Raw genomic sequence first — 23,988 nt, 5'->3', positions numbered from 1 at the left:
GTAGGAGGTCCGCCTCTAAGCACTTAACTACGGAGGCAGGGCTTCAACCCCGAGAAAGAAGGGCTTCAGAATAAGAAACGGTGGCAGGAACCACAAGAGAAGCTAACTAAGGGGTGGAGAAAGAGCAGCACCAGGCCCTGGCCTGGTTGGCAACAAAAGTAAGTGCAATGCAGGAAACCTAGTGCATAGCCCTGAAACCACCAAATCAAAAGGACAGGACGGGGATGGGAGGAAACTGCCAGGCGAGGAGGCTGAGCTCTAAGGCCGGCCTTCCTGGTGTCTGCCTTGATCCCAGAGTCAGAACAAAGAAAAGCAAAACAGAGTTATGTTATACAGTAGATATAAATGCAGATAGAAGCAATATGAAGAAAAACACCGTTTGAAATGATCAAAGACAAACACACAGTCTGACCCAAAGGCCCAAGCATTAGTATAAGCTGTCTTCCAACAGCTTGAACAACCATATGGAAGTGGGAAGCACAAGATATGTTTAACAAACTGTTTATTACAGTTGGGATAAAATAGAAGGTAGATGTTGGAATAAATGTGCGAGATAAAATTAGAAAAGAATGTTCTGCCTAATGCTCTGCCTAAACTGCCTGAGAAGTTTATATGGGAGGCGGGGGGGAGGGCCCGAAAGGAGAAGACATGCCCAGGACTGTGTTTTAGGAGAGTAATTTATCAGCACCACTGTCGAAGCTCAGGGAGGAGGAAATTCAGGAGGGAAGGCATAAACACATCTCTAAATGCTACTGATAGTAACAAATGCAAAACTATAAAAGATTTTAATATATTTTAATCAATACAAAAATACTGATTAAAAAGCATTCACTCTACCAGTTTTCTTAGCATGGAGGCCATGGGGTAAGACAGTGGGTGTTTGTTTGAGGCTTCTGTGGACCACAGAAAATTATTAAACTAATCCATTCCTGTGGGTGTGACCCTATTGTAGGTGGGAACTTGGGATTAGATCACTTCCGTTAAGGGCCTTTGATTCCACAGGGCATGACCCAAGGTGAGTCTTAATCCTCTTATTGGAGTCCTTTATAAACGGGATGAATAGACAGAGAGGCCACAGAAACAGAGAGAAACCCCCAGAAGCTGAGCAAGAAGGCCCCTGGAGTCCTGGAGTCAGAAGGTGAAATCAACAGAACATAAGAGCTGAGAGGAAGCTCCTGAAGCCAGAAGCTGAGAGCAAGGAGGCCGGAGGAGAGAGGAAAGACCAGTGAATGCCACCACATGCCTCTCCAGGTGCCTTGGCAGAGGAGAGAGGAATCCAGGACCACCAGCAGCCAGGTCTTGAGGAGAAAACATCACCTGATGAAGCATGATTTGGACATTTTCACAGCCTCAGAACTGTAAGCTTATGCGTTTGAAAAAATCCCCATTGTAAAAGCCAACCCATTTCTGGTATATTGCTTTCACAGCCTTCAGCAAACTAAGACAGCAGGTGAAGACAGAATCTAATAGAAACATTTTGTTTCTGTCTTCACCTGCTGTAATAGCAATGGTCAGAGAGGTAGAAAACTTAGCACCATGCACCATGAATAAGTGCCAAGAAAAAGGAGGCATTCAGTAGACTTATCCCAAATGAGGTTACTTAAGGTGTTCTGTTGCTGCTGCGGTTTTTAAAGACAGGCAGACCTAAACCAAGAGATTCAAGAAACATGGAGTAAAACTGAGTAAATAATAAACAAGGGATATTTAAAGGGGTAGAACTATAAGTTCAGCTTATATCAAAATACCACTAGAACAAAAAGATGGAAGCAACCCAAGAGTCTTTCAAAAGATGACTGGGTAATTCTTTAAAGTTGTTGTATTAGTCAGCCAAAGGGGTGCTGATGCAAAACACCAGAAATGGGTTGGTTTTTATAAAGGAGCTTACAGATACCAGGCCATAAAGTATAAGTTACTTCCTTCATCAAAGTCTATTTTCACGTGCTGGAGCAAGACAGCTGCTGACATCTGTGAGGGTTCAGGTTTCCTGGGTTCTTTTGGTGTCAGCTCCTCTGTTTCTTCCACAAGGTCAGCTGCAGACTATGAGGCTCTCGAGGCTTTGCCTCTCTCCACAAGGTCAGCTATAGGCTATCAGGCAAACGGCTCTGTCTCTCTCCCTGGGGCTCCAGCTTCAACATCAAACTCCAACATCAAAACTCCAACATGGAAAGCCCCCAACTCTGTTCTTTGCCATGCCTTTTATCTGTGAATCCCCACCCTTTGGTGGGTGGGGATTCAATACCCTAATCATAACTCAATCGTGCCCAGGTACACATCGGATTACAAGCATAATCCAGTATCTCTTTTTGGAATTCATCAGTAATATCAAACTGCTACAGTGGTATATACAAAAAATAACATAAGACTTAAAAAAATAAATTCCACTTTGAACCACTTTTTCTTATGGCTGGCTTCTTATTATAAAATCCCTATGAATTTCTCAATCTGTTAATATGTATCCCAAAGCATTCTGTTCTATAGTTCAACAACCATGAAATATATATCATAGCTTTTACAGCTTTATCAAGTCAGTTAATAAATTTTAACAAATGGTGCTTTTGTATTACTGAACTATGATGAGTAGAGCAAGTGTAGTAAACAAGAGAAAGAATGGGCTCTAGAATGACCCCAACCTGGGTCTGAAGCACATTTTTAACACATCCACAGAGCTGCCACGGTCTCTTGAATACTTACCAGCACAAGCTCTCATATGCTAAGTGATGTATGGGAGTCTCTCATTTGGTTCCCACCACAGTCCCCTGAATTTAAAGGTTCAACAACTTGCCCAAAGTAATAGAGAGAGAGGTAGGACAAGGGTCTGAACAGGGTCTGACTCCAAAGATAATGCTTTACCATCACCAACTTGCAACGCCATCATCTGTGACTTCTCACAGCATTCTGAACTTCAGACCATCATAACATCATCTTATAATCTTGTCATGAAGACGTAAAACAAAGTAAGACATAGATAGCACTTTGCATGGTCTTCAATAAATGTTGGTCTCCTCACTAGTATTTTTTATTTTCTCTGTATTTATATTTATAACCACATTTTTAAGACCCTGGTCTTTCTACTACATGCCCCTGTCTCCACCATGTCCCTGGGGACACGATATGTACACTTGTACCACCATGTATTACCCTGTAGTAAAACTGCTGGCTCCCCTGTCTACTTCCCAATAGTCATGTACTTCTCCAGGCCCCAGACCTTTGCTATAATTACGTCTGGGCTCCTCATTTCCAGATTACCTGGCCTGCCTATGGTTCTTATTTCAATTAGTTCAGGTTACCATTCCACCTAAGTGGTCTACCTGCTCAGGTTGCTGCAGACTAAATACAGTCTTAGTCACTAGGTCCAACATCGTTCCAGACGTCAAAGAGCTAAAGCACACAATATACAATCTGTTCTGCTACAATGCATTAGGTTCAGGGGCCAGCAAACCACAGCAACGTAGCCTGCCACCTGTCCTTGCAAATAACATTTTACTGGACACAGCCAAGTTCATTCATTTACATATTATTTTTCCCACGCTTTCGCGTTACAGTGGCAGAGTTGAGAAGTTGCGACAGAGACCCCATGGTCCCCAAAGCTTAATATATTTCTATCCGGCCCTTCACAGAAACAATTTGCTGACTGTGCATTGGCTGGATTCCATCCAGTCAATCAACAGACTAGAATATTTACTATGAGTCAGATACTGCCTTTAGGTGCTGGGTATATTTTGGGGAACATGGCTCTTGTCTTCACAGAGCTTGTAGTCCTCAAAGTCTAGCAGATAAAAAAAGACAAAACATAAGTAGTCAAAGAAACAACCAATAAATGTGGTTAGCACAGTGAAGGAAATGGAGATGATGCTGTCTGGGAGAATGAGTATGCATGGGGGTGGATGCATATTTTACACTGGGTAAAAGGGAGGCCTCTCCAGCTCCACAGTCCTTAACCATGTGTGAGAATGTGCGTGACATAGAAAACTGAGTTCATGAGCATGACACACTTCCAAGAGTATATCCAGTATACTAGCTGAAATGTCACCCTTTAGGAAACCAAGCCGAAACACACACGAATGAGAGTGACATCATTACTGGAAGGCACTGTGCCCAGTGGATAAAGCCCTGGGAGGACTGCTTAACACATCTGTAGCACATACATTATACAGGATATTTTAACATATATTCCTGGATCAATAAAGAAAGTAATGAACAGAAGTAATATAAGATCTTGATGGATTCCCCAAATAATGAAAGAAATGACAAGTTACAACTATGTAAAGCCTAGAAACATCTTTCAGAAAATAATTTCATTTCAGTAGCATTTGCTGATGCATAATCATCAGATACAGGTGAATAACTCTTAACTATATTTCACCTTTTTATTAACTGAGTTTTTATAAAGATTTGCTTAAATTTTATATATATTCTTACTTTGAAAAACATGTAAACAGATACATTTTCAATTAGATATCTGGAAAGAAGAGAATAGGAGGGAGGAAAAGAATATATGGCTGCTGATGCTCGGAGAAGTTGGAATAGCTTCATTTTTTTAATTTAATATACTAGCCATTAAATAATATTTCATCTGTTACTACTTCATATAAAAAGTAATGATTCTATTATAGAGCAAGTGGAATAACCAAAGTGTCATTTTATACTTTAAACAAAATTAGCTGCTACTGACTGTTCAAAAGGAATCTGGAGTAGTCTAAAAGAGACTGTAAGTTATGTCCTAAATTAATCAGGAACTCTTTTCTGTGTCTTCCGGCACAATTACAAAGGAAATCTATCTAGGAAAAGATCACATTCTAAGAAAGAATAGAGCTCAGAATTCAGTGGTCCACAGAGGTAAGTGAATAAAGCTGAGAGAGTGCCAAGCGATGCCAAAAATGTTGGATTTTACCAGAGCCCTGTGATACTGGTGCTCTGACTAAAGCAAGGAAAGATAAAAAATGACAACTTCCCACCAAACTAAGAGAGACACTTCAGACCAAAGAACAATTCAGAAAAGTCCAGCATGGCGAGTAAATGAACATTTTATCAGGCAGCTTTGTGGGGTCCTCGTCCTTGGCAGCAGGAGGAGAAATGGTGTTTCCAAGCTTGATTGTCTGGGCCTACTGAGAAGGTGGTGGTGGGTCTTTCTATCATGTTAACACGTGCAAGTGAGGCCAAAAGCATAACTCTAAAAGAATGCAGCACTTGGCTCAAGATTAAAGGTACATAAGTTTAAGGATGTTTTTCAAGACATGTAGAGGTATGTATGGCTTCCACAGAATGCTCTGATTATGATCAAAGAAGTAGATGTTTGTATTGTTTACACAAGGAGGAAAAGGTCAGATAGTTACAGTTTTACTGACTTTAAGATCTACTTATTTTCAGGCAATTGTTTCCTGAGGCAGGTCTTGGGACTAGCTGGGTCTAGCTTAGAGTTTAAGTTAAGGAAATGGCAGTAAGAGTTGGAGGATAGTAAGTTACCTAAGCCACAATTGGAAAACAGTGAAAAAGCATAATAGCAGAAACAGAAGAGGAACATGGAAAATAGTACAAAATGTACTATTTTTGTTGACACACCAAATAATGGTACTCTTCCCAAGGGTGAGAAGAAGAAAAACCAGGAAGCCATGCCCCAGAGTGGAACTGGTACACAAAATATAGCAAGAATTCCCCAAATCAAGCATTCTTCCAGGGATTATGGTAGAGTAGAAAGCTCCAGGACTCAATCTTTCCAACAAAACAGCTTTTAAACAGGTAGAAACTGTCTGAAACAACTGTTCTGGAGCTCCAGAGGCCTGAACAACACCACACAGCATCCACGGAAGAGCAGGAGTAAGAGACTGATAAATTATGGTAAAGAACTGTGAACTGCACCGTCTGAGTTGCAACTGCTGGCGCCTATCCCCAAATCTCATGGTGGGATGCCTTGGGGTCTAGTCCTTTGGCTAGCTCACTGTGGACAGAAAGGGACATAAAATCCTCTTCCCCAGAACAGGGTGGGCACAGCTGAGTACTGAACACAGCTTTTAATAAGCAAATTTGTATTGCTGGGTCCCAGCTCTGAGCTCCTATTCCAACCTGCCCCAAAGGCAGCAACAACCATTGTTTCAATCCCACCCCAGACAGAGGCATAGGTGATGGAGATTTAAAGACAGTGCCTCCTCAGGGCTCTGGGGAACAGTTACCCTTTGGGCAGCATTTGCTGGGCACGCCACTAATGAACAACTTTGGGGAAACATCAAAGAGGCTTCTGACATATTTCTTTCCTGATTCCCTCACCAAGGCACTTTAGAGACAACCCCTTCATGGGTCCCTGGCCCAATTATGACTGGGAAATACTGACTGTGGGAAATTCCTCTCCAAGGTGACCCTCCTCCCAGAATTTGCCCCCCATGCAAAAGTACCTAGAAACAACAAAAGGTGTTTAAAAAACTATGGAGGCAAAACAAAAACAAAGAGAAGTACCAGGCAGCAGACTTGGCCCAGTGGTTAGGGCATGCATCTACCACATGGGAGGTCCACGGTTCAAACCCCAAGCCTCCTTGACCCATGTGGAGCTGGCCCACACACAGTGCTGGTGCGCACAAGGAGTGCCGTGCCACGCAGGGGTGTCCCCCGCGTAGGGAAGCCCCACACGCAAGGAGTGCGCCCGTAAGGAGAGCTGCCCAGCACGAAAGAGCAGCCTGCCCAGGAATGGCGCTGCACACATGGAGAGCTGACACAAGAAGATGACACAACAAAAAGAAACACAGATTCCCATGCCGCTGACGACAACAGAAGTGGACAAAGAAGATGCAGCAAATAGACACAGGGAAGAGACAACCAGGGTGGGGGGGGAGGGGAGAGAAATAAAATAAATAAATCTTTAAAAAAAAAAAGAATGTGATTAATAATTTATAAAAATAAAAAAAAAGAGAAGTACCAGTGAAAAGGAACAGAGGAAAGGAAGCTTTCTCCTGAACGTAAAACAATTGCACAAAAAATGCAATCTTAAAAATTGTACCATATATCCAGAGCAAGAATCAGATGAAGAAGCATGGAGAAAATATGATTAAACATGGGCTATTCAAAAGGTCTAGGATAAGCTGCAGCAAGTGTCAAAGAAGAGTCTTTTTTTTTTTTAAAGATTTATTTTTTATTTTTCTCTCCTTCCCCCACCTCCCCCCGCCCAGTTGTCTGCTCTCTGTGTCCATTCACTGTGTGTTCTTCTGTTTCCGCTTATATTCTTGTCAGTGGCACCGGGAATCCTTGTCTCTTTCTGTTGCTTCAAATTGTTGCATCAGTTCTCCATGTGTGTGGCACCACTCCTGGGCAGGCTGCACTTTTTTCATGCTGGGCAGCTCTCCTTATGGGGCACTCTCCTTGCGTGTGGGGCTCCTCTTTGCAGGGGACACTCCTGAGTGGCATGGCACTCCTTGTGCGCATCAGCACTGTGCGTGGGTCAGCTCATCACACAAGTCAGGAGGCTCTGGGATTGAACCTTGGACTGCCCATGTGGTAGGTGGATGCTTTATCCATTCAGCCAAATCTGCTTCCCCAAAGAAGAGTCTTAACACAGAGCCAATCAACAATAAAAACCCAGGCAAGAGGAAACTGACCTTCAGAGAAATGCTTTGAGATAATCAGGAGCCCAGACATCAGCAAAAAATTAGAAGCAATATTAAGAAAGAGAAAGAAATGGCCAAGTCAAGGGAACAAATTAAAAAATCAGAGGAGATATAGAATGTAGAACTAATCACTCATGTTTAAACAAATCTAAATCAATTCAAGGAGATGAAAAAAAATAGGCTAGAGAGCTAAAGGATATTAAGAAGATGCTATGTGAGTATAAAGAAGGATCCAAAAGTATAAAAAGAAACATAACAGAAATTATTGTGATGAAAGCCAAAACAGCAGAGATTTAAAAAATACACTAGAAAAAAAATAAAATAAAATAAAAATTAAAGAAAAAATAAAAAATACACTAAAGGCATACAATAGCAGATTTGAAGAGGCATAAGGATCAGCAAACTAGAAGAAGGAACAATCTAAATCTTAATAGACAAAAGAACAAATAGAAGAATGGGAAAAAATGCACAGGGTCTCAGGGACTTGAATGACAGCATGAAGCACACAAAAATACGTATTATGGGTGTCCAAGAAGAAGAGGTGGGAAAGGGAGCAGAAAGAATATCAGAGGAAACCATGGCCAAAAATTTCCCAACTCTTGTGAAAGACACATGTACAAGAAGGGCAATGTACACCAAATAGAATAAATCATAATAGACCCACTCTGACACACATACCAATCAGAATGGCGAATGCCAAAGATAGAGAGAATTCTGAATGCAGCAAGAGAGAAGTGATTCATCACATACAAGGAATCCACAATAAGACTAAGTGCCAATATCTCCTCAGAAACCAGGGAGGCAAGAAAACACTGGTATGATATATTTAAGATACTGAAAAACTGTAAGCCAAAAACTCTTTATCCAACAAAATGGTCCTTCAAAAATGAGAGTTTAAAATATTGAGATAAACAGAAAGTGAGAGAGTCTGTCAACAAGAGACCTGCCATATAAGAAATACCTAAGGGAGTTCTGCAGACTAAAAGGAAAAGACAGGAGACAGTGGCTTGGAGTAGGATGAAGAAATGAATTATTATCAGTAAAGATAAATAAGGTAAAGAGAATGACCAAAAAAGATATGACATATAAAAACCAAAGGAAAAAATGACCTAAGTTATCACCACCTTTACAGTAATAACATTTAGTGTTAATGGATTAAACTCTGGAATCAAATGACAGAATGGATAAAAAAGCATGATCCAACTATACGCTGTTTACAAGAGACTCACCTTAGCCTCAATAACACAAACACGTTGAAAGTGAAAGACTGGAAAAAGACATCCCATGCAAACAGCAGCCAAGAATGGGGTAGCTATACTAATATGAGACAAAATAAGCTTTAAATGTGAAACTATTACAAAAAAAACAAAAAAAAGATATGTTAATAAAAGGAACAATCCACCAAGAAGAAATAATAATCATAAATATTTATATGCACTGAACCATGGTAGCCCAAAATACATGAGACAAGTACTGGCAAAACTTAAAGGAAAAACAGATGTCTCAACAATAACAGCTGGAGATTTCAATACACCACTCTCATCAACAGACTGAACATCTAGACAGAATCAATAAGGAAACACAGCACTTGAATAATATGATAAATGAATTAGATAGAAAAGACAAATACACAACATGTAACCCAGAACAGCAGGATATATATTCTTCTCAAGTGCACATGGATCATTGTCCAGGAGAGACCACATGTTGGGTCACGAAACTAAAACCAATAAATTTTAAAAGATTGAAATTATAAAAGCACTTTTTCTGACCATGATGGAATGAAGCAGGAAATCAATTAATGTACAGAGAACTGGAAAATCTACAAATATAAGATGTTAAAGAACACACTCTTGGGAAGCGGATTTGGCCCAACAGATAGAGCATCCGCCTACCACATGGGAGGTCCAAGGTTCAAACCCAAGGCCTCCTGACTCATGCGATAAGCTGGCCCACGTGCAGTGCTGATGCGTGGAAGGAGTGCTGTGCCACACACGGGTGTCCCCCGCATAGGGGAGCCCCACGTACAAGGAGTGCACCCTGCAAGGAGAGTCACCCCACGTGAAAAAAGTGCAGCCTGCCCAGGAGCGGCACTGCACACGTGGAGAGCTGACGCAGCAGGATGATGCAACAAAACGAGACACAGATTCCAGGTGCCACTGACAAGAATACAAGTGGACACAGAAGAACACACAGCTAATGGACACTGAGAGCAGACAACTGGGGCAGGGGGCGGGGAAGGGAAGAGAAATTTAAAAATAAAATTTTTTAATGAAAAAAAGAACACTCCTCAACAATCACTAAGGTAAAGAAGAAATTGCAAGATAAATCGGTAAAAATCTTGAAACGAATGAAAACAAGAATACAACACATGAAAACTTATAGAATGCAGCAAAGGCAGCACTGAGAGGAAAAATTTATAGCTCTAAATGTTTATATTAAAGAAGAGTTAAAATCAAAGCCCTAACTGCCCACCTGAAGGAACTAGACAAATAGCAGCAAACTAATCACAAAACAAGGAGAAGACATGAAGATCAGAGCAGAAATAAACAAAATTGGTAATTTAAAAAAATAGAACAAAAATAAAAGTTGGCTCTTTGAGAACAATGAAATTGATAATTAGCTAGTATGACAAATAAAAAAGAGAAGATGCAAATAAACAAAATTAGAAATAAGAGGGAAGGAAATTACTACTGAACCCACAGAAATAAAATGTATAAGATAATACTATGAACAACTATACACCAACAAATTATACACCTTAGATAAAATGGACAAATTCCTAGAAATAAACAACATACTCTGACTCTAGAAGAAACAGAAGACCTCACAACAAAGAAACCTTCCAACAAAGAAAAGCCCAGGACCAGATGGCTTCACAGGTGAATTTTACCAATCATTCCAAGAAATTAACACCAATCCTGCTCAAACTCTTAAGAAACTGGACAGGAGGGAACACTACCTAACTCATTGTATGAGACCAAAATCATCCTAAAACCAAAGCCAGATAAGGATACTACAGGAAAATTTCAGATGAATTTCTCTTATCAACAGAGATGCAAATCCTCAGCAAAATACTTGCAAATCGAATCCAAACGCACACATTAAAAGAATTATACAGGGAAGCGGACTTGGTCCAATGGATATGGCATCCGCCTACCACATGAAAGGTCTGCAGTTCAAACTCCAGGCATCCTTGACCCATGTGGAGCTGGCCCATGCGCAGTGCTGATGCGCGCAAGGAGTCCCCTGCCACGCAGGGGTGTCCCCCACGTAGGGGAGCCCCACGCGCAAGGAGTGCGCCCTGTAAGGAGAGCCGCCCAGCATGAAAGAAAGTGCAGCCTGCCCAATAATGGCACCACACACACGGGAGAGCTGACACAACAAGATGAGGCAACAAAAAGAAAGATTCCTCATGCCACTATTAAGGATAGAAGCAGTCACAGAAAAACACACAGTAAATGGACACAGAGAGCAGACAACTGTGGGGGGGGGGGAGAAATAAATAAAAAATAAATCTTGGGAAACAGACTTGGCCCAGTGGTTAGGGCGTCCGTCTACCACATGGGAGGTCCGCGGTTCAAACCCCAGGCCTCCTTGACCCGTGTGGAGCTGGCCCATGTGCCGCGCCACGCAGGGGTGTCCCCCGCATAGGGGAGTCCCACGCGCAAGGAGTGTACCCTGTAAGGAGAGCCGCCCAGTGCAAAAGAAAGTGCAGCCTGCCCAGGAATGGCGCCGCCCACACTTCCCGTGCCGCTGACGACAACAGAAGCGGACAAAGAAATAAGATGCAACAAATAGACACAGAGAACAGACAACCGGGGGAGGGGGGGAAATTAAATAAATAAATAAATCTTTTTAAATAAATAAATCTTAAAAAAAAATTATACATGATCAAGTGGGTCTTATCCCAGGTACACAGGTTAAACATGAGAAAATCAATCAATGTAATATACCACATTAACAAAATGAAAGAAAAAACATATGATGATCTCAATCGACACAAAAAAGGCATCTGACATAAACCAGCATCCCTTCTTGATAAAAACACTTGAAAATAGGAAAATTCCTCAACATGATAAAGAGCATATATGAAAAACCCACAGTTAGTACTGTTGTCAATGGAGAAAGACTGAAAGCTTTCCCTCTAAGATCTGGAATAAGACAAGGATGACCCCTGTCACCACTGTTATCTAACACTGCCCTGAAGTTCTAACCAGAACAATTACACAAGAAAAAGAAACAGAAAGCATCCAAATTAGAAAGAAAGAAGTAAAAGTTTCACTATTTGCAAATACCATGATCCTACATTGAGAAAATACCAAAATATCTGCAACAAAGTTATGAGAGATTAATTAGCAAGTTCAACAAAGAGGTGTGAGACAAGATGAACACACAAAAATCAGGAGTGTTTCTATACACTAGTAATAAGCAATCTGAGGAGGAAATCAAGAAAAAAATTCCACTTACAATAGCAACTAAATGAATCAAATATCTAGGAATAAATTTAACCAAGTATGCAAAGGACTTGTACACAGAAGACTACAAAATATTGCTTTAAAAATTCAGACTTTAAAAAAGGGAAAGACATTCCATGTTTATGAACTGAAAGACTAAATATCATTAAGATGTCAATTCTACCCAAATTGATTTACAGATTCAACGCAATCCCAATCAAAATTCCAACAGCCTACTTTGCAGAAATGGAAAAGTTCATTACCAAATTTATTTGTAAGGGTAAGGGGCCCCAAACAGCCAAAAAAAAAAAAAGTCTTGAAAAAGAAGAGCAAAGTTGGAGGACTCTCACTTCCTGACTTTAAAGCATATTACAGGGAAGCGGACTTGGCACAATGGATAGGGTGTCGTCCACCTACCACGTGGAGGTCCGCAGTTCAAACCCCGGGCCTCCTTGACCCGTGTGGAGCTGGCCCATGCGCAGTGCTGATGCACGCAAGGAGTGCCGTGCCATGCAGGGATGTCCCCCGTATAGGGGAGCCCCAAGCGCAAGGAGTGCGCCCCGTAAGGAGAGCCATCCAATATGAAAGAAAATGCAGCCTGCCCAAGAACGGCGCCGCACACACGGATAGCGACACAACAAGATGACGCAACGAAAAGAAAACACAGATTCCTCGTGCCGCTAAGGATAGAAGTGGTCACAGAAGAACACACACAGCAAATGGACGCAGAGAACAGACAACTGGGGGCGGGGGTGGGAGGCTGAAGGGGAGAGAAATAAATTTTAAAAAATAAATCTAAAAAAAAAAAAACATATTACAAAGCTGAAGTGGTCAAAACAGCAAGGTACAGCAAGGGCAAATAGATATATTGACCAATGAAACTGAATTGAGAGTTCAGAAATAGATCATCACACCTACGGCCAACTGATTTTTGACAAGGCTGCCAAGCCCATTTCACTGGGAAAGAATAGTGTCTTCAACAAATGACGCTGGAGAACTAGATATTCACATACAAAAGAATGAAAGAGCACCCCTATCCACACCATATATAAAAATCAACTAAAAATGGGTCAAAAACCTAAACGTAAGAACCAGGATTATAAAACTCCTAGAAGAAAATGCACAGAAGCATCTTTCAAGATCATGTGGTAGGCAATGATTTCTTAGACTTTACACCAAAAGTACAAGCAATGAAAGAAAAAAATAGATAAATGGGACCTCCTCAAAATTAAACACTTTTGTACGTCAAAGGACTTTGTCAAGAAAGCAAAAAGACAGTCCGCTCAATGAAAGAAAATATTTGGAAATCACACATCTGACAAAGATGATATCCCTTTATATATCCAGATGTGTGACTTCTCTTTATATACCCATGATATATAAAGAGATCCTACAACTCGACAATAAATAGACAACAAAATTTTTAAATGGGCAAAAGACCTGAATAGACATTTCTCCAAAGAGGAAATACAAATAGTTTTAAAAAGCACTTGAAAAGGTCTTCAACATCACTAAGCTACTAGAGAAATGCGAACCAAAACCACAATGAGTTATCATTTCCCACTTACTAGATTGGTCCATATTAAAATACCAGAAAACTACAAGTATTAGAGAAGACATAGAGAAACACTCATTCATTGCTGGTGGGAACGTAACAAAATATTGCAGTTACTACGGAAGACAGTTTTGCAGTTCCACAGGAAGCTAAGTATAAAATTACCACATGATCCAGCAATCTCGCTTCTAAGTATATATCCGGAAGAACTGAAAGCAGGGACTCAAACAGATAATTGCACAGCTGTGTTCATAGTGGCATTATTCACAATTGTCAAAAGATGGAAGCAACCCAAGCGCCTATCAACTGATGAATAAACGAACTGTGGAATATACACACAATGCAATATTATTCAGCCGTAAGAAGGAATGAAGTAATGAGGCATCAGACAACATGGATGAATCTGCAAGACATGTTGAGTGAAATAAGCCAGACACAAAAGGGCATTTCACTGTTATAAACTTATTACAATAAGCAAACTCTTAGAGTCAAGAGTATAGGTTACGAGAAGATAGAGTGGGGTTACAGAACAGGTAAATGATGCTTATTTTGTACAGAATTTCTATTTGGACTGATTAGGTGAAGATTTGGAAATGAATGGTTGTGATGGTAGCACATTACTGTGAGTATAATCAAAGAACTGAACTGTATAGGTGAGGAGGAAACTTTAGGATGTGTATATCAATAGAATAAAAATTGAAAGATAAAGCATGGACTACATAACACATGAACCCTACGTAGATGATGGACTATAGCTAGTAGTACAAGAATGTAATTCCATGAATTGTAAAAAATATAAGACACCAATACAAAATGGAAAGAACAGGGTGGTATATTAGTCATGGTTCTCTTGGAAACAGAATAGGAGATATCTGTATGAAATTTTATAAAATTCTCTCACATGACAGTGGGGATGCACAAGTCCAAGTTCCACAGGCAGGATGCAAATCAAGGGATCCAATGAAGGTCCTAGATGAGCTCCCAGGAGATCCTGGCTTTCTGAAGTTGAGCTGGAAATTCTCTCTGAATGCTGAAATCACTTCCTAAAATTTAAGGCATTCAACTGATTGGATAAAACATCACTTGTTCCTGATGGCAATCTCCTTGGTTGATTGTATATGTAACGAGCCATCTATGCAATGAGCTCACTGATGACTAAAGTCCATAAATGTCTTAGTGTTACAATTAGCCTAATACTTGCCTGACTGAACAACTGGGCACAATAACCTGGCCAAGTTAACACAATACCCTAATCATCAGAGTCCACCCCTTGTCACCTTGGCAGCCATATATATCACCTTAAATCATACTTAGTCTCTAAATAAAAGCATATATATGTTTCTGCCTAACAATATTCAACGGTCCTGCACACAACCCTACAGAATAGGGTGCAAGTCCTCAGGTAATATTCATTGTTAAACTTCACATCCTTAAATATTATGACATGAAATTAATACAACTTATGTCATATAATAAGGGAAAGGTTCAGGAAAAAAACAAAGATATTCATTTTATGTACATAGACAATCACACTCATAACAAAACAAGGAAGACTTATTTATGACCGTGACAGTCTTCATTTCTGTAACTGGTCATGTGGTTGAAGTTCAAAAATATCACTATCTTCTTCTACTAACCATTCCATGTTCCCGTTACCCTCAGCAAGCACCTCAGCTGGTCATGGTTCTTTGCCCAAACTTTCATTCCTGAAGATTCTGGGCCATTGTTAGTCCTGCTCAGATTGGGTTGTTGCAATTTTCCAGACTTTAATCAAGGCCAATGGCAGAACTAAGAGACACTCTAGAGCACGGGTTCTTAACCCCTGTGCCAGTCAGGTGAAAACCACAGACCCGTTACTAAACCCACACCACACTGTACATTATTTAATAAGTATATCACACCCACATCAACATGTCCCCACAAAATTACTGGTTTTTTTTTTTTTATTTCATTTCAAGCTCACAGACTCCTTGTTAAGAGCCCCTGCCCTAAAGGATCTCCTGGATTCCAAGCAAACTCTACTTTAATTCCATTATTTAGATAGATGCAGTCCTATTTCCCCTTGATCATCAGGATCAATCACCCCAGCCGGTACAGTAATTACCTTCTTTGCCTAACGATTCAGAGGTATGAGGAGCTCAAAGTGACCAAGTGACAGTCTTAACTTTCAGTTCAATGGAATCACTGTTGTGCTCCCTGTGAAAGCACTCCTCCTTTTGGAACTAAGACCTGTAGACTAGCAGAGTTTACGGTTGCAGGGACAGTAAGTAGAAATTTTCCTAGTGGATCACTAGGGGTAATAACGAATGGTGCCACTTTCATTTCCACCCCTTGACTGGACTTGTGAATTCTGGCTATGGGAGAAACAGCACCATAGAGTGGACGTTGATTTAGAGCATACAAAGCCTCCTGTATGAGAAAACTGCCCAGCCCTGCAAGGTACTACAACCTACTTGGCGCCTTATTTGAGTCTTCAAAAGGCCATCCTACTGTTCTATCTATCTTCAGGATGATGGGGAACATGGTAAGGCCAGTGAATTCCATGGGCATGTGCCATTCCACCCATCATTTGCTGTGAAATGGGTTCCTTGATCATAAGCAATGCTGTGTGGAATGCCAAGGCATTGGATAAGACATTCAGTTAGGTCCATCGATGGTAATTTTGGAAGAAGCATTGTGTGCAGGAAATGCAAACCCATATCAGAGTATGTGTCTATTCCAGTTAAAACAAATCGTTGTCCCTTCCATGGTGGAAGTGGTCCAATGTAGTCAATCTGCCACCAGGTAACAGGCTGATCACCTCAGGGAATGGTGCCATATTGGGGGCTGAGTATGAGTCTCTGCTGCTGGCAGACTGGGCACTCAGCAGTGGCTGCAGCCAATTCAGCCTTGGTGAGGGAAAGTCTATGTTACTGAGCCCATGCATAATCTCCATTCCTACCTCCATGGCCACTTTGTTCAAAAGCCCATTGGGCAATGATAGGAGTGGCTGGGGAAAGAGGCTGAGCATTAGCCATAGAGCGGGTCATCTTATCCACTTGATTATTAAAATCTTCCTCTGCTGAAATCACCCTCTGGTGAGTACCCACGTGGAACACAAATATTTTCATGTTTTTTGCCCACTCAGAAAAGTGTATCCATATACCTCTTCCCCAGACCTCCTTGTCACCAATTTTCTAAACATGTTCCTTCCAAGACCCTGACCATCCAGCCAGACCATTGGCAACAGCCCATGAATTAGGATACACACATACCTTCGGCCATTTCTTCCAAGCAAAATGAACCAACAGGTAAACTGCTTGAAGTTCTGCCCACTGGGAGAATTTGCCCTCACCACTGTCCTTCAGGGATATCCCAGGATGTCATCTGTAAACCAGTACCAAGTTTTCCATCCTCAGTCAAGTGTTGTAAAGGGCTCCCCAAGAGGCCAAAGCTGTGGGCTAGGAAAGAGAAGGTAACATGGCAAAGTGGACCATGGGCATTTGGGCTACTTCCTCAGGTAACTTACTCATGATTTCAGGACCTGCTTAAGCCCTATCTTGTATATACCACTTCCACTTTATTATATTATGGAGTGCTGCTGTGCTCGCACAAATGTATGATCTGGTGGGTCAGACAATACCCAGCTCGTGACAGGCAACTCAGGTCTCACAGTAACTTGGCATAAGGGTAAGCATTCAGACTCTACAAGGCCACATAGCAGCCCAAAAGCTATTTCTCAAAAGGAGAGGAGTTATCTGCAGAGGATGGCAGGGCTTTGCTCCAAAATCCTAAAGGTCTGAGTTGTGATTCTCCTTTAGGGGTCTGCCAAAGGCTCCAGATGGCACCTCTATTTGCGACTGACACTTTTAGCACCACTGATCTGCTGAATCATATGGTCCAAGTGGTAGTGTCATTTGCACAGCAGCCTGGACTTGACACAGTGCCTTCACTTATCCTGGTCCCCAATCAAAACTGGCAGCTTTTCTGGTCACTTGGTAAGTGGGCCATAGTAGCAAACCCAAAAAAGTGTCCCTGTATTTTTGCTGGATTTATCTCCCATCTTCTCTCATGCAAATGCCTTACCAATAAGTCTAGAGTTGTCACTACTTCTTGCTCACTAGGTCCTATAAGCATGATATCATCAATATAATGAACCAGTGTGATGTCTTTAGTGAGCAAGAGGATCGAGGTCCCAGAAGACATATTATGACATAGGGCTGGAGAGCTGATATACCCCTGAGGCAGGACAGTGAAGGTATACTGCTGGTCATGCCAGCTGAAAGCAACTGCCTTATTAATGGCAACTGAGAAAAAAGCATTTTCCAGGTCAATAGCTATATACTAGGTACCAGGGGATGTGTTGATTTGCTCAGTGATACCACATCTGGGACAGCAGCTGCGATTGGAGTCACCACCTGGTTAAGTTCATGATAATCTATTGTCATCCTCCAAGATCCATCTGTTTGCTGTAGAGGCCAAATAGAGTTTAACTGGGGATGTGGTGGGAATCACCGCTCCTGGCATCCTTCATGGTGTCACTAATCTCTGCAATACCTCCAGAATCCAGTATTGTTTTTTTATTTATTATACTATTTTGCTAGGTAGGGGCAGTTCTAGTGGCTTCCACGTGGCCTTTCCAACCATAATAGCCCTCTCTCCACAAGTCAGGGAGCCAATGTGGGGATTCTGCCAATTACTGAGTATGTTTATTCCAATTATATATTCTAGAATGGAGGAAATAATCACAGAATGGGTCCAGGGACCCACTGGACCCACTGTGAGACAGACCTGAGCTAAAACTCCATCAATCACCTGACCTGGACCACAGCGACATTGGGTCTCCTGGAATTAAGGTCACTTCTGAGCCAGGGTCTAATAATCCCCAAAATGTCTGATCATTTCCTTTTCCCCAGTGCACAGTTACTCTGGTAAAAGGCTATAGGTCGGGAACTGGCTCTCAATCAGCTGGGCTCCTGTCTACCACATGGGAGGCCCTCGGTTCGCGTCCCGGGGCCTCCTTGTGAAGGCAGGCTGGCCCGCATGTTGCGGAGCACCACCTGGCCCATGGATGCCACAGAGAGCTGACTTAGCAAAGGTGACGCAACAAAAAAATAAGGGAGACAAGCAAGAACACAGAAAAGCGGGCAGAAAATGAACACAGAGCAGACAGCCAGCAAGCCACAAGGGGTGAGGGGAGAATAAATAAATAGAGACACAGAAGAATGTACAGCAAAATGGACAGAGAGAGCAGACAGCATACAAAAAGTCGCAAGGGGGGGGATTAAAAAAAAAAAGGCTCTAGGTCTCCTTGGGGAAAGCTGGAAGATTAATAGTATAAATTTTTGGCAATTTACCAGGATCCTTCCCCAAGGGGACCTGGTCTTCTCCTCATTCAAGGGGTTCTGGGTCTGTAAACTGTCTCAAGTCTGGGAATTGTTTAAGGGGCGATGATTCTCTGTGTCTTTAATTCAAGTCAGGGTTTTTTTCACTCAACCTAGAACTCTTCTGCTTATACAGATCACGTAGGAATTTAGCAGATTGCCCATGTATTTCACCACTTCTAGGTATCCCATGACCTGTCAGCGAACACCACAGCTCTGCAGACACTGGATTGCAGCACAGAATCTGCCTTTCATTGTGGCGGCCACGCCCACCTTGTCTTTGTTGATTATCTGTTGATACTTGACTTTCAAGGGCTGGAGATCCAATCAACCCCACGATGTTTAAGGATTCTAGTTTTATTACTGCAGTTCCTATAGCAGTATCTGGACTAAAGAGGAGAACCACAGAGCTCTTCAGGGAAGATGGAGTTAGTCTTACAAATTTATTCCTCATAGTCCTGGTTAAAGATGTGTCCTCTGGACATTGCTAGGGTGGGTGGGCAGGTCTTAAATGGTAAATCCATTTTAGCATTCCAATCTCTATGCCTTAGAATTCCCTCTTCTACAGTACGCCAGGGCAAACAGGGCATCTCAACCTCAGACATGCTAGGCCATCTTTTGGTACATGTTTCAGTCAGCCGCCCAAACTAACTGGTGAAGCCCTTTCTAAGCCCTTGAGTTACAGCACTGAATCTAGAACTTGTTTGGTGGGCCCACATCAATAAACTCAGCCTGATTCAACTTTATATTCCTTCCACCATTATCCCATACCCTTAGTATACACTCCCTGATTTCTGTGTATATAAGTTGGAAAACTCATGCAGTTCTTTTTAGAGTATAGAGTACTTCCTCATGGGTCACACTTTATATTTCACCTTTGGGGGCTTGTTGTGATTTTAGTCTAGTAATAGGTCTCCAAGAAAAAAGGAATGGTGGGGGTGGGTAAGGAGAAGGATTAGAAATGCCTTGCAAGATACTGACCTCAGGGTATTCCTTTGCATTTTCATCTGTTGGGACAGGATTAATCTCTTCAGCCAGGGGTTGGAAGGAAGATTCCTCAGGGAAGGAATCTTAGAGGTGGCAGAGTGCTCGCCAGAGTTTGGCTGGTGCCTGCCTTGGGGCTGGGAGGAGGTCCAGACTCCCTGGGGCAGCCATCACAGGTTTATCTGGCAAAGGGTCAGCAGAATTTAGGGTTCCAGTGTCCCCATGTCTCCATCCCAATCCTCAGGGTTCCACTCCTTTTCAATCGATGCCTTCACTTAAACAGAAGACACCCTGCAAGGCTGAGATTTTAGTTTCCATTGTAACTCTGCTACTCATACAATGCAATTCTGAGTCTGGTTTTCAGAGATCTCAAGTCTTTGTGTGCATGAAATAAATTTCCTTCAGAGCACACACAGAAACTTTCACATCATTCATGCAGCATTTAAGTTGCAAATCTGAAGCCTTTAGCTCATCCCTTTCTTTTGTAACTGTATCCAGAGTATTTAGGAAGAACCAGCCAACATAGGGGTAGGGACAGTAGTGATTTATAGCTTTAGTGGGTACAAGAGTTTCTGTTTGGAGTACTGAAAACTTTTTGGTAATAGATGGTGAATGGTAGCACAATTCTATGAATGCAACTGATAACCACAGTATTGTACACTTAAAAATGGTTAAGATGGGAAATTTTTATTTTTCACATGTTACAATATTTTTAATTTTTAAAGAAATGAACCTATCTTTCCTCTACCTCCCCCAACCCTGTTCTCCTGCCAGTACAATGGGCCTCAATGGATGCACAACCATCTGCCCAAACGCCCAAGTGAGAACCTGAAAATCCCTTGGAGTTTTCTCCCTTACCTCTTATATCCAACCGAACACCATGTCCTGTCATCTTCCTAATAATAATATTTCTTGAATCCACCTGCATTAAAACTTGGCAATGGCTTCCCACTGCTCTTACAATCGAATAGAAAAATCTGTAAAAGGCCTAGAAGACTTTTGGCAATACGACCCCTCTCAACCTCACCAAGTTCCCCTTTACTCTCTGAGCCTTACTACTTTCCATTTCTTAACCACACCATGTTCTCTATCTCTAGTTCTTCACGCATCCTATTCCCTCTGCCAGAAATACTCTTAGCCTTCCCCCTTCCACTCTCCACCCTCTCAAACCTCATGTTTCAAGTTCAGTTTAAACAGCACTTCCTCAGGAGGGCACTTTGGCTAGTATAGCTCTCCCAACCTCCATATATATCACCCCATACCTCCCACATCTTACTTAGTACACTATATTGTAAGTACTCATTTAAATCAGTCTTCCCTTCCAAACAAGAGCAGAGTCCCTGTCTGTTTTATGCACCATTCTGCCTTGCATACACAGCACATATTAGCAGTTTGATAAAACTGATTAATTCCAAAAAGAAATATTGGATTATGCTTGTAATCTGATTTGTACCTGGGCATGACTGAGTTGTGATTAGGGAGGTGAGTGCCCACCCCTTGGTGGGTGGGGACTCTCAGATAAAAGGCATGGTGAGGAACAGAGCTGAGGGCTTTTTAATGGTAGAGTTTTGATTTTGGAGTTTGATGCTGAAGACTTAAACTGGAGCCCTGAGAAGTCAGCACACAGAGGAAAGAGAAGCCAGCCACAGGAAGAAAGGAACCTTGAAGCCAGAGTAAAGCAAGCCCCAGGAACAGAGGAACCCAGGAAGCCTGAACCCTCGCGGATGTCGGCAGCCATCTTGTTCCAACAACCTCCAAACAGACTTTGGTGAGGGAAGTAACTTATGCTTTATGGCCTGGAATCTGTAAGCTCCTACCCCAAATAAATACCCTTTATAAAAACCAGCCAATTTCTGGAATTTTGCATCAGCACCCCTTTGGCTGACTAATACAGTCCTCAAAAATTATGAATACTCATTCATTTGTTAGTTCTTCCTCATCAAAACATCTGTCATGCTTTTTAACCCCCCAAGCAGGAGCATTACCAAGTAGCAAGCTTTATTAAGACGTTCACAAATACTTAGCATTGATTAGGCTACTAAAGTGGTTCAAAATATGGGCCCAACCCAGAAGGGAGTTAAAAATGAGATGAGGAAATATTTCATACATATATGGCAGTAAACTATCAACATGGCACTATATAAAAACAAAATAATATATCGCTGTAAGTTACTGTTACCAATAAAAACACAAAAAAAGGGTCTCTGGAGTGGATTATTAAAGGATGAGTAGAAAATAAACAAAAAGGAAGTGACTATGGATAGAAAACCATGAAAAACCATGGAAGTACCAAATCAGGTGGGTACATAATTTACAGAGCATACCCCACATGTATGCTTGGGTTTGATGTGAAAGGAGAATAAAAGACCAAAGGAGACTGTGATTACACAACAGGACCATGATGTAAAAAGGTGAAAGCTGAATACTTAGCAGCACAATATGAAGAACAATGAAATCTGGCTAATGGGGTTAAGACATGGTTTGATTAGGAAAAATGGTCCCAACATTGCGCTGTGCCAGCCGCAAGACTCCAGGTACATTCTCTGCTTTAAAGCTGACTACAACTCTAAAACCTAAGTACTATTACTCGTGTCTTGGTTTACATAGGAGGACACTGAGTCTTCAAACAATTCATAACTTATTCAAGGACATATACACAGTAAATGGTTGATCTGGGGTTTGAATATAGCAACTTCAAAGCCCTCATGAGTCCACTGGGTTGTTACAAGGCATCCTTTGAGAAAATAATATAATGCAAGTAATGCCTTAAAACCTAGTCACAGGGGACAGTGTAAATTGAAGGCTGCAAGTTCAGCAAAACAGCTGCGGTGGTCATCTAGGTCAAAGGGAGGCAGATTTACTCTGGAATGGCAGCACTGAGATTAGAGTACAGAGGTCAGTACTAGGGAGAATGCTGACTTAAAGAAAACCAGGTCTAACAGTGAAAATGTAAAGAGATGCTGGAATTCAAAGATGATTCCACAGCTCCTAATCTTCAATATGAAAATGAAAGCTGGGTAAATTTTAAAGCAGCCCTGTTTCTCCATTTTAGATATTGTGAATGAGGTAAAGAGGAGACATCCAAATGAAAATGTTCAACACACAGCTGGAGCAATGAGACCAAAGATTAACAGAAAGAAGAGGGCTAGATTAATTAATATTGTAAGTATTAAATTTATATTTATGTATATTTCTTAAACCAAAATGGGCACTGTTGTAACATAAAAAACTAACAACTATTACCCAAAAAGAAGGAAAAAAATTTAATAACACATCCCCACACAATAACAAGTACCCACAGAGGCCCTAGCAACAGCACTTCTGCACATGTTAGTTCAAGCCAAAACCCTCTGCCACCTACTCACATCCTTGGCAAACAATTCCACAACCACTGCAGTAATGTTCTAGCATCTTTCTGAAACTCAAAATATTGAGACTGTCTGCTAAAATGGATATGAAAATTTTAGCCAAAAAAGAAAAGCTGTTTCAACCAATGAGCAGTATCAATTTTTAAAATCCTTTTCAATCTAAGGCATACAAACAAGGATTTTATAAAATGTTACAGAAACAAAGATGGATTTACAGTAGCAGTAGCAAACAAGTGCATAAAGACATCTGCAGACTATACAAAAAATCAGAATTGAAAACATCACCTGGTCTCTACCAACATCTAGGTATTATTTAAAAAAAAAAAAAAAAGATGAATTTTAAAAAGTAATATGGGAAGCAGATGTGGCTCAAGTGATAGGGCCTCCACCTACCATATGTGAGAACCCAGGTTCTATCCCTGGGACCTCCTGGTGAAAAAGAAGATGAGAAAGCAAGCCAAGTGCCCATGTGGGTGCCCACGCAGCAAGCCAAGTGCCCACATGGTGAACTGAGTGACTGCGTGGCAAGTCAAGTGCCCATACGGTGAGCCAAGTGCCCACACGGCAAGTCAGTGACCACGCAGTGAGCCAAGTGCCCACGTGGTGAGCCAGTGCCCATGTAGCAAGTCGAGTACCCAGGTGGTGAGCCGAGTACCCACGCAGCAAGCCGAG

At 41.6% G+C, this 23,988-nt stretch overlaps 2 protein-coding genes across 4 annotated transcripts in view; one reads left to right on the top strand and one right to left on the bottom strand.

Annotated features, from left to right (window-relative positions):
• Positions 1-23,988, bottom strand: part of MPP7 (MAGUK p55 scaffold protein 7) — a 254,694-nt gene that overhangs the window by 204,939 nt on the left and 25,767 nt on the right. Inside the window, exon 1 of one of the 3 annotated variants that reach the window (XM_071215471.1) lies at positions 16,856-17,037. The exons of the other annotated variants lie outside the window; for them this stretch is intronic. The gene's annotated coding sequence lies outside the window, so the exon portion shown is untranslated. Of the gene's footprint in view, positions 1-16,855; positions 17,038-23,988 lie in introns of those variants that run through there. 3 annotated transcript variants of the gene reach the window in all.
• Positions 1-23,988, top strand: part of LOC139439074 (uncharacterized) — a 60,508-nt gene that overhangs the window by 16,451 nt on the left and 20,069 nt on the right. The gene's annotated exons all lie outside the window — the stretch shown is intronic.

Source organism: Dasypus novemcinctus, chromosome 5 (genome assembly GCF_030445035.2).
Source record: "Dasypus novemcinctus isolate mDasNov1 chromosome 5, mDasNov1.1.hap2, whole genome shotgun sequence".
Classification (NCBI taxonomy): domain Eukaryota; kingdom Metazoa; phylum Chordata; class Mammalia; order Cingulata; family Dasypodidae; genus Dasypus; species Dasypus novemcinctus.
Note: the sequence above shows the minus strand (reverse complement) of the source record. Positions and strands in the feature narration are given on the sequence as shown.